General features: G+C 32.0%; 1 non-coding gene across 1 annotated transcript; it reads left to right on the top strand.

Annotated features, from left to right (window-relative positions):
- The first annotated feature begins 1,756 nt into the window (after window positions 1-1,756).
- TRNAM-CAU (transfer RNA methionine (anticodon CAU)) lies at window positions 1,757-1,842 on the top strand. Its single transcript is given in 2 exon segments — window positions 1,757-1,794; window positions 1,807-1,842. It is a non-coding gene; the product is annotated as a tRNA-Met (tRNA).
- The last annotated feature ends 549 nt before the right edge of the window (window positions 1,843-2,391 follow it).

The raw sequence follows: 2,391 nt of genomic DNA, 5'->3' as shown, positions 1-2,391 counted from the left end.
TACTTACGTACCAAATGGTGAGTATCGTACTCTTAAGAAGGGTCGGATCGGGGGTTTAGGCTTAGAGTAAAAGAAGGGAAAAGGCTTGTGGCAGTGTGCATGTCTGATGAAATGGTTGTTGCTATCTGCTCCAAGAACGAATTATTGATTTAACTGAATAATTAAATAAAATAGATAGACCTTTTTCTTCGTCTCAGGTCGATGGGTCTTCTAATTGGAGGATCTCCTATATGGATAATACACATTTCAGTTGACCGAGCCTAATTCTAATTGTTTTGTTTGCTGTTCTTTGGATTTTGTGGAACGAAAGGGAGCTATAATCTTTTTAAGAATCAAGCTGCACCTTCTTATTGTGAGATTGGGGGGTTTTTTTGGCTTTGCTTGCTGGCCTTAGAATTGGTTTGCAGAGGTGTTGGGGGCTGCTCATCCTCCCCTCCCCCTTCTTTCCTTCCTTTTTTAGTCCAGCTATGTGTGTTTTTCATTTTGTTTTATTGTTGAAAATTTACACTTGGGAGTTGTTGCGCATTGAACAAGAGATTAGAGATGTAATTACATTTGTGGATGTGTTTGAGACTTATTGGCTTGACTGGGTCAAATTAACATTTATTCATACATGTTAAGTTTACATGCTAAAGGATTTTTGGGGTTAATAACTGGTATTAGGGGCAAGTGACAATGATGTCAGTTGAGACCCTAATTTGTCAATAGATAAATAGTTAGACTATTTGGGTTGTCTTGGTTGGGTTGATGAATACAAATAAGGTCAAGACTTTGAGAATTTAGAAGGCAAATACAATTTGATGCATATACTTGAACAACTATTAGAGAATTAGACTTATCCTAAAAATTCATTTTGTTCAAATTACAAAATATATAAATATTCTCTTATTACCCACATCGGAAAAGAGCCTGTTGTGACTTTTGTGCATGGATGAGGTTAAGACCCTGAAGTTTTAGGTTAGATGCTCTCCACACACACACACATCAAGCCTAGAAAAGACTAGATGTTCAACATTGAATTAATTTTTTCCGTCTTTGTAAGTATTGAAAAAATGTGACTCATTTTTTGGACCCTCTGAAAAATATCACTAGAGATTTATTTTTTATTTTTTATTTTTGTAGATTTTTTCCCCCTTCAAACCTCATTTGGGGCTTGAAGAATATTATAGAAAGAAAAAAACAATAAATGAAAAAAGAACTACGCTTTCGCTTACCAAGAAAAGTAGTATATATATAAATAACAAATCAATAAATAAAAAATTAATTAATATGTAATTAATACTTAATTTTTTAATTTTTAATTATATTAAAATATTTTTATTTTAAAAATATTTAATATAAAAGATGAATTATAATAAAAATTAAAATTTCATCTTCTTTTCTTTTCTATTCTTAGTTCAAACAAAATTCATTATCGTGGACAATTTCTCCTAATTCATTTGATTGTCCTCAAATGTATTATTATATAAACTATCCATACAATGTCACCTGTTTATGTGACGCCATAATAAAAAAAGTGAGATTGAGTTATAAATGCTAACAAGTAAATGCCAACTCACACAAGAAATGTTATTTATAAAAAAAATCTCATTCCATTTCATTTATTATAAATGAGAAATTAAAAGCATCTCAAATATTTACACTTTGTAAAGTTCATTATTTTAAATCATGAATCTTCCAAGTGCTTTCTTTTTCATTTATTCCAAATAATATTAGTTTGGTTAAGAATAATTTGTTCTAGTCGGAGTACCAACAAGGGGTGGTGGCGCAGTTGGCTAGCGCGTAGGTCTCATAGCTGTCTGAGTGATCCTGAGGTCGAGAGTTCGAGCCTCTCTCACCCCAAAAAACGTAATTTTATTTTTGCCCTTTTTTCCATCAATACATCTTGCCCGGCACGTGATGCGAACATGTGCAGACTCCCACGTATTGCCTACTGGTGCCTCCCACTTTTTAAAATATTTTTTGAAGTAATACAAATTTTCCATAAATATTTATCAAATATGTGATTTTAAAATTTCGGTTAAAAGATCAATTGCTTTAGAACACTTTCAACACTCCTAATTTCTAAAAAAGTACGGATAAATCTTATAAGAACTAATGCTGCATTTGAGAGTATAGATTTCATATTGAATTTAAGTAGATTTAGACAAATTTCAATATAATTTTATATTATATCTTATCTAAATTCAAATTTAGAACATTACGACGTTCACCCCTCCGTCCACAAATTTACGATCATCCCTCACCTCTACCATTGAGTTCGTTCAAAAGATCCTCCACCATACAAGCTTTCAAATCAAAGATCAGAAAGTGGTTCTGGTCATTGCTGATCAAAGACAAGAATTCTCATGCCAATATCTTCACATAAAAGTAGATATCGAAAGGGGTATG

Source organism: Malania oleifera, chromosome 9, assembly GCF_029873635.1.
Source record: "Malania oleifera isolate guangnan ecotype guangnan chromosome 9, ASM2987363v1, whole genome shotgun sequence".
Taxonomy (NCBI): domain Eukaryota; kingdom Viridiplantae; phylum Streptophyta; class Magnoliopsida; order Santalales; family Ximeniaceae; genus Malania; species Malania oleifera.
The sequence above is the reverse complement of the archived record's forward strand: the minus strand, read 5'-3'. Positions and strand labels throughout refer to the sequence as shown.